Source organism: Salvelinus alpinus, chromosome 6, assembly GCF_045679555.1.
Source record: "Salvelinus alpinus chromosome 6, SLU_Salpinus.1, whole genome shotgun sequence".
Lineage (NCBI taxonomy): Eukaryota > Metazoa > Chordata > Actinopteri > Salmoniformes > Salmonidae > Salvelinus > Salvelinus alpinus.
In genome coordinates this window covers 64994962-65003950 of record NC_092091.1, presented here as the reverse complement: position 1 = coordinate 65003950, position 8989 = coordinate 64994962, and positions in this window count along the sequence as shown.

The following is an 8989-nucleotide window of genomic DNA, read 5'->3' as shown; positions in this document are numbered from 1 at the left end:
AGAGTTCCAAACTGCCTCTGGAAGTAACGTCAGCACAAGAATTGTTCGTCGGGAGCTTCATGAAATGGATTTCTAATGCCAAGCGTTGGCTGAAGTGGTGTAAAGCTCGCCACCATTGGACTCTGGAGCAGTGGAAACACGTTCTCTGGAGTGATGAATCACGCTTCACCATTTGGCAGTCCGATGGACGAATCTGGGTTTGGCGGATGCATAGTGCCAACTGTAAAGTTTGGTGGAGGAGGAATAATGATCTGGGGCTGTTTTTCATGATTCGGGCTAGGCCCCTTAGTTCCAGTGAAGGGAAATCTTAACACTACAGCATACAAAGACATTTGTAAAGACAAACACCTTTGGGATGAATTGGAACTCTCACTGTGAGCCAGGCCTATTCGCCCGACATCAGTGCCCAACCTCACTAATGCTCTTGTGGCATTAGTCCCCGCAGCAATGTTCCAACATCTAGTGGAAAGCCTTCCCAGAAGAGTGGACGATGTTATAGCAGCAAAGTGGGGACCAACTCCATGTTAATGGCCATTATTTTGGAATGAAAAGTTCAACAAGCAGGTGTCCACATACTTTTGGTCATTTAGTTTACTTCAGGCCCATTCAGAAGGGTTTAGCAAGTGGGTTAGAGGGTTGAATTCTGATGTGTGTGACTGATTTCCATGATTTCAAAATGTCCAAACAGGGCACCAGGATAATGTTTAGACGCCTGGGAAAACATCATTTCCGCAGTCCGTTGAGTAAAGTAGTGTTGTTGTTATGAAGTGGCACCACCTACTTGTCCCTGTCACGTAGGCGTCACGCCACGACACACTGACATGAACGCAAACCCCGGCTATCGCAGAACAGTCAATCTCATTCACATATTCTCACTAATGCGACACTATTTCAAGTATTTTACAGGGCGTGTAATCGCTGTGACAGGAATGGCGAGGGCCGCCGTGACATGGGAAAGTTGCCTGCCCACCCAGGTGCTAACACCATGGGACCAGCTCTGTTTAGTATTGGCCGCTCCTCCACAGCTTTCAACAATGTTGTTAGGCTACTCTGACCACCACGGTTTATGATGAAGCCACTACAGAGGATCATGGGAGGTGTAGTTTCATCACGTTTTGCAGTTGGAAACTCAATCAGGGTTGATTTGTAGTCTGACAAGTAAAAAACAACAACTTCATTTTCCTTATTTGATTTGATTCCGCAAAAATTAGTGTATGTGTTGTCCTTATGGTCAAACAATGCATGTTTTGGGGCCAACATTTGTTTGTTTTTAAATGCCAGACTCCCAAACACTCAAGACGGTTGTGGCTTATGCTTCTATTGGATTTTGCGATTGGAGCTGTGAAGAAGGATGATGAAATGCTAGGCTCTGCCTTGCTGTGGCTGAGTGGTGTAGGAGGGCAAGCATCTGTTACGTCTCACGCTATGCCACCGCTAACCCAGAGGGACGTGAGGGAGGCCCGTGATTGGCCGCTGGCATCCTGTTGCTCTGAGGTCATACCGGGTCTGACCCCTGTATCTATGGTAATGACCCGTTTCTATGGTAGCCAGCTCGAAGGAGGAAGGGGTGTGTGGTAGTGGTACATGGGCGGCCATTTTGGAGAGAGTAACTGATCAGGACGGGTGGAGATAAAGGGTTCTTTCGGCTCTCTGTTTTACTTCAACATCTCTGTCTTTCTCTTTCTCTCTCTCTCTCTCTCTCTGGTACAGGCAGGGCAACCCAAGCCGATTGTCTCAGGAAAAAAACGAATTAACAGCGGAAAAGTGGATTAAGATCTCCCCTTCTATGTCGCTTTGAAGCCTTTGTGCTTGCGGAGCACGAAAAAGAAGACTTCTGCCTTATAAGTGCCCTTTTTCAGTCTCATTTCTACTATTTCTAACTTAAATTGAAACTGGATACTCACTCATCCATTCACATCAGCAGGCAAGGCAAGCACCTAGTAAAATGGTGTATGGGACTCAGGACTCCTAGGATTTACAACGCATCGAGCCACCCCTGAGGGAAGAAGGCCATTATCCAACTCTTCACTTCCATTGCTGAAATGGATTCCCAGCTAGCTACTGGCCTACCCTGGCCCCTCAACCCCCTCAGCCCAGCCCCAACCTAGGCCATAAAAGCAGGCCCCAGCCCTGGCTCTCCCTGGCTGTTGGTGGTCCCACTCTAGTCCCTTTAAACTGGGAAGGGGGCCCAATTTGATTGTGTCCTTTCACTGAAGGGCCCATCTGAGAGGGAGAAACTTCAAACAGTTACATAATCCAGGTACAGGCCCTCCACTTTTAGCTTCTCCGGCCCCGCACGTCTGTAGCAGCCGTAAAACTGTGGCCACTGAAACCGGAGGATGATTGATTTTATACAGAGCTTGATTAGAATGGGGGTTCTAGTCCTCTAGCTGACTGTATCAATATAATTTAATGATAAAAAATCAAGATCTTTAATGAGGGAAATGTCTAACTACTAGATTACTCGATGGAGTGTAATCAAAATGCGCGTCATGTTGTAGTATCCTTCCGTCGGCTTATAATTTAATGAATCTTTTGCAAGATTACCTTCTTCCCCCCCATTGTTTTGTGTATCTAATGTTACTTTGACTACATCATCTGTAGTGTTCAATGGGCAGTGTTGTCCATGCTGTGTGCGGAGTGCAACCCTCTTACCGTGCGTCTCCCTTGTCAGTCAGGCAACAAATATCCACACATGTCTCTGTCTGGCACGGACTAGGTTGTCCAGGCTGGCGTTGGGGTTGACTAGACGTCAGTCAGTTTGGGGTTGAGGAGGAACAACGTGTGGAGGAATGTAGGGAAAGTGCACAGTGTGTCTGGACGGTCTGAGCCAGAGGACTGAGTGTATGCCAACAGCTGTGAGTAAGGCCTGGAGCCGGGGGCATTCCTGTGGCAGTCCAGGCCAGCCTTACGACCCGCGGCCACCCACAGGGCCACGCAGGCGGTCAGAGCGGGTGAGAGGGGCACCCTGGGTCACCTCGGGCCCCATGGGGGGGGGGGGGGAGAGAGAGAGAGAGGGAGAGAGAGAGAGAGAGAGAGAGAGAGAGAGAGAGAGAGAGAGAGAGAGAGAGAGAGAGAGAGAGAGAGAGAGAGAGAGAGAGAGAGAGAGAGAGAGAGAGAGAGAGAGAGAGAGAGAGAGAGAGAGAGAGAGAGAGAGAGAGAGAGAGAGAGAGAGAGAGAGAGAGAGGCTGCAGGTATACAGAGACTAAATAAAATAGAGAACTAGAGCGAGAGATTGTTTGATGTGACTGGCTGCACTCACCATTCTAGAGAAAAGAGGTGTAGAGAGATGGGGAGAGTGAAAGACAGATGAGAGACTGGTAGAGCAGCCAAGAGAAGCATAGAGAGAGAGAGACTCAAGAGCACAACAGTGGGGATTAGAACTCTCTCCCTCACTGTTCAGCTAGATGCGGCCATGTCTAGATGGGATTCAGTTTATGTCAAATTGACGTCAAAAGTGGATTTGTTTTGTATTTTAGCTAACCCTAACCTAATTATCCTAACCTGCTACGTAAATTCTCCTAACCTGCTACGTAAATTCTTCTAACCTGCTACGAAAAGTCAACTTTAACATAAACTGTAAGCTTTCTAGTCACTCGCACCAGGTCTTGATGGGATTGATGGATGGTTGATATCCCACTGGGCACAGACATCTATTCAACGTCTATTCCACGTTTGTTCAACGTATTTTCATTGAAATGACATGGAAACAACGTTGATTCAACCAGTGTGTTCCCAGTGGGATCTGATTGGAGGAGCAGCTGGAATAGGCCTGCAGGTTAACTACAGAGCATGAACTCATGTTCTAGAGAAAAGCAGTAATTGATGTTGTTTATTAGGGAGGTTGTGTTCTTTCTGAATGCTGCTTACACTTGGACATGTTTTTGTTTTGGTTGTTTCGACTGAGGCGAAAGGTTGGCAGGTTTCTCTGAAACCACGTTGTGTTTTAGTGGGGGTTTCTATCGCCACCTAGTGATCCTGGACAATGCCTTGGTGCAGAGAGTGAGAGAGAGAGTGTGGTCTACCTTACGGGTAGCAATGATGCTTTTCCCACATTCGATGAGAAGATGGTCGACTTCAGAAGAAAAAAGTCCCAGTTGTGATTGTATCATTTTCGCATAAACGAAACATACACTCTTAAAAAAAAATCCGGATAGAACCAAAAAGGGTTATATTGCTTGCTTCACACATGGCACCATATAGAACCCTTAAGAGGTGCCATATATGAAGCAACCCTAGAAGCCTTTTTGGATCTCTCCGAAACTTTTTTTTTCTAAGAATGTATATGGTTCGTTTATGCGAAAACGGTGCAATCACTACTGGGACTTTTTTCTAAGAGTGTGGGTCAATTTTACGGGAATGGATTTCTTATTGTACTTATTATTTGGTCTAAAATCGTTGTGACCAGCTCTTGCAATGTGTCCTTGACGCATCGAAGGATAGAAGAGCAAATAACATAGAGCATTAATATTGTGTGCAGATTTGCTCTTCGTGAATTGAATTCATATGTCAGGCAAGTGTATAATGGAAGCATCTGAAAACGAAACACAAATACTCTTGGAGAGAAATTCATCCTCTTATTGAAGAAAGGCCTTTTTATGCAATACCAAATGTGATCAGGAATTAATTAAGTTATTCTTCCTGTCTGTTTTGTGTCAAAATGCCTTGCTCATGGTGTGAAGAATTTCCTTTCGCATGCAAATATGAGATATATAGAGTAAAATATACTACAATCCATTATTTTCTAAATGAATCAGCCTACCGTTCGTTTTTATTTTATCCTAGTGAAAAATATGTCGTTCATTTATTAAAAATAATAACATGATTCATTATTCGGCCTATAACATCATTTAAACGATGTGGCATGCATACGTCATCGTATAAGAGCACAACTCGAAGTAATGTATACAGTTCTAGGAATGTTATTGTGTATGATGTATTCTAAGCCTATGTAGTGCCTCTGCTTTGTCTGGCCGTATTGCCAAGTTAAATAAGGGAACAGACATAGCCTAAACTGCATACAATTCGCTCACTAACCCTGAATGCAACTGTAAAAAATGTTAATCTAATTGTTGAACCCATCATTGTTGTCTATATGAATGTATTCCTCATTGTCGTTATTTTGAAAGCATGATTTTTTCACTTTCAATTCTTAATGGACCTATCCACTATCGAATGATTATGAATCGTTTAATATTCATTTGAATAGTTTATTCGTTGGTTTCGTGGCGATGTAATCCTTGTTTGAAAAGAATTCCATAGAACTCATGGTTACTTTGAATCAAATAATTTGCTTTTTCTGGCTATGTAAAGGTGCTTGACTGACCTATATAGCCGAGTACTCCTCTTCCAACAACGGGGGAAGAGTCTGCATTGCACCGATGATTGCACCCCAATCTTCAATAGACGATAGGCCTATAGATTTTCTATTATAGGAAAAGTACAGCATATACATTACACACACACGGAAACTGATACATTCATTCAATCTCTTATTAGCTCTATCTAAAAAAAAAAAACGTAAATGTCTTCGTTCCAACGTTGTTACCCATATTTTTTTTAAACGAAAATCGCCCATCACCCACTATATTTTTTTCTAACAGTCGACCCAAATATATAACGGCGTTGATTTTGACCCACTCAACATGCAAGAAAAATGTAGCAAAATCTACTTCAGTAGGCCTAGCCCAGGTAAATTAATATGTTTGCTTTGAAGTGAAACGCAATAAGGCTATATTAATATTGCGTATATCTATATATATATATATATCGCATTAATCATTACAAAGAATAACTGGATAAATGTCACCTTGTTTCAAACAAATTCTGGCCTAGATTTAGTTCCAATGTAGTGTACAATATCAGTAAAGCCTTATTGCATTGCATTTCAAAGCAAACATTCATTTACCGAGGCTAGGCCTGCTTAAGTAGAGTTTGCTATATTTTTCTTGCATGTTGAGTGGGTCAAAATCAAGGATGTTTTCATTTCTATGTAATGGACATAGTGATAAACCAGGCGGTAAAATGTTCCTCTAGGCTTTCTTAAAGCACTCATTCATCCCCTCAATGTGATTATTTACCTCTGATTAAGATAATTATGATTAAACGAATCGATTACAAATCAAAACCCGTTACAAATCATTCTGAAAAACAAACATAATCGGTTGTCAAAGTAATTATAATTACGTCTCACCGCTTTGATGGCTCGGGAATACAAATGTGTGTGTTTTATAATTACACAGTGCTCACCTCTGCCTTTTATTAACGCACCTTGACTTTTTACAATGTAGTAATGTGTGAAAACAAGGACAGCCCAGTCAATAAAGCAAATCACTCCGCAGTCCGGCGCCGATAAGAGGGAAAATTACCCTGGTAATTGCACGATTAATCACGCGCCTTTTTATGTTTTTCAGTAGGCAGACACCGAGGCACTATACCACCAGTGCTCCTAGGAAAAGCAGCAAAACATGGTACATAGACGACGCTGGACTTGTACAAATAACAAACAAGCAAAACGTCCATGCTTCATTAAACTATAATGAAGAGGCAGCATGCAGGCACAACACAGAGCAGCTATAGGCCTACAGAAATTAGGTAATTTGAATGATCTTAAAACCCCACGTATATAACGGATAGCTTACATCTAAAAACTAGAGCTGAATAATTATTTGACATTTAAAAAAGAAAAATGTCAGATTGATTTATAAGCAACACATCTTGAACACGTGCCCATAGTATTTATTTCTTACTAAAAGTGTATAAACATAATGCATGGTTATCTGTGTGTGTGTGTGTGTGTGTGTGTGTGTGTGTGTGTGTGTGTGTGTGTGTGTGTGTGTGTGTGTGTGTGTGTGTGTGTGTGTGTGTGTGTGTGTGTGTGTGTGTGTGTGTGTGTGTGTGTGTGTGTGTGTGTGTGTGTGTGTGTGTGTGTGTATACGTGTAAACGTGCACCGTTGTGTGTGTAGTATGCCTCGCATGTCCCAGTCTGTGATGAAGGTGGATACCTCCAAACAATAGGAGCTAGGTAGAAGACAAAAATACATCTCTTCGGCCTCTCCCCTCTCCTCTCTCCTGATACGTTTCTCTCGGCAATATTACCCTCAGAGATCAAACAGCTTGACATTGGCGAAATGTGCGCTGTTTAGAAGCCTATCGAAGCCCTGCCCTGATTGGTTGGCTGGCAACGGCTGGGGTAATGTTATGACCAGGTAATTGCAGGCCTTGGACAGATGCATTAACCAGGCTCAGTGACTGGAGCCACTGGATATTATTTTAGCCAGAGGGCCAAAGGAACCTGGAAGAACTGGGCCCTTAGAGAGGCTGAGGTCTGGCACCCTGGCTCTGGTGCCCTCCATACCCACAGAGGGCTGCTCCCAACCGAGGTCTCGTTGGATCTCTGGGTCTCCCTCCTGGTGCTTTGAAGCAGGGGGCATTGGAGTTGATGAGCTCTTGTGGAGAGTGGGGACATTGGCACCCACCCTACTATAACTAACGCCGTTCGTAACAACTCTCACAACATGTGGTTGACCACTCTGTTGGTCTGTGTTTGTCTGTGCCGCCCCATCTGTGTATGTGATGTACACACCTTATGGTAGCTTTCCCACCCTTTCTTTAATATGCCAGGGTACTCTGTCTTTATGCTGCATACTTAGGACAATTCACTGAAAGTCATATCCCCCCTTTCCCCCCAACCAACCTATTGCCTCTTCATTCAGTAGAGAAACTAGACCCTCGCAAGGCCAGAAAACAGCTTTAACCCGAAGATTGTGTTTCAGTGGTTTCCATCACATTTCCTGTCGGATCTTTTAGGAACCCCTAGCTGGAAACCAGCCCAGCAGATCCTGTTTAGATTTGACGCTTGATACAATGTAACTCTTATGGAATTCACTGGTTTGCGTCCCAAATGTCAACGTATTCCCTACATAGTTTGCTACTTTTATCCAGAGCCCTATGGGTCCTGGTCAAAAGTAGTGCACTATGTAGGGAATAGGATACGTTTTAAGACATAGACACTGAGGTGAGAAACAAGGGGGCTTTCTGTAAATGAAACCTTTATGGGTTATTATATAGATTACGCTCCTACGCCTAGTGGGCTTTTAATGTTCAATAGCGTAGCCAGTAAAGCCCGGGCCACACTTCCTGAGATGCACTCAGGATCTTATAACACTGTCATAGTGCTGCTGAATGGCCTGGTGTTTTACAGCAGTATGTCAGAAGAGAGCATTTGAATAAATTGACCCTCGCCATCCGGAAAGGAACTGCCTCCTTCTATAAAAGCTTATTGCCAAATTTACAGCTGTTCATTTCCAAATGTTGGAAATGTACTCCAGCGTGTTATAATGTGTGGGCTATGTTGGACAAATGAGTGAATATTTTGGTGTATTATTTTCTATCCCATTCTATCCAATTCTATTCTATTCTCCATCTCTCAGTGCCAATCTAGTAACAGTAGCAGCGCAGCGATTGCGATATGATGGGGATGTATAAGCAGATAGGTTAAAGCAGTAGTTCCATCCAACAGCTCAACAGCCTATAGAGTGATCACTGATCTCCCCTCCTTGTAATCTGACAAGTGTCAGACACCCCAGCCTGTCACGTCTAGGCAGGGCGGCTCTCCCTAGTATATCTTTATGTCGTTTGGGGGAGGGGAGGCAGTAATGTAATGTAAGTTGTCAGAGAGATATGGTCTCATGAAAGAAACATCCCGTAAAACATATCCCCGCCCCTTACGTCACCTAACGGCTTATTCAGGACTCGCCTTAGAATCAGGAACTCACCTTTTGAGTATTCGACTCAGAAACGAGAACCATAAGGCGAGAGAACGGACTGCAACAGTCAACTAGGTTATGTACATGGCTATGTCAGCACTGTCCTGGTGCTGAAAATGATTGTCATGTCATATTCGCAGCCATATTCCTTCCCAATCTGAATTCAAAATAAATCAAATACGAAATATTATAGCGTACCGTCGAGCGTCAGACCGAGGTTT